The sequence below is a fragment of the Trypanosoma theileri genome (genome assembly GCF_002087225.1).
Source record: "Trypanosoma theileri isolate Edinburgh chromosome Unknown TM35_Tth_138_V1, whole genome shotgun sequence".
In the NCBI taxonomy this organism is placed as follows: domain Eukaryota; phylum Euglenozoa; class Kinetoplastea; order Trypanosomatida; family Trypanosomatidae; genus Trypanosoma; species Trypanosoma theileri.
In genome coordinates, this window is record NW_021639980.1 from 14,078 (window position 1) to 14,284 (window position 207).

Sequence of the window (207 nt, forward strand, 5' to 3'; positions counted from 1 at the left end):
GGACAGACGGAACACCACCAGGTGCCTCACCAGGTGCAGAAGCGGCAGTAGTAGGAGAAGGATCAGCGGGAACAGCTTCGTCTTGATCACGGTTCGTAACTTGACTGCCGTCGTTAATAGAACTGGCTGAAGTAGCAGGTGGAGCAGAAACAACACCAATACCATCAGAACCATCACCACTAGTACGAGTCACAGCAGCACCAGGAC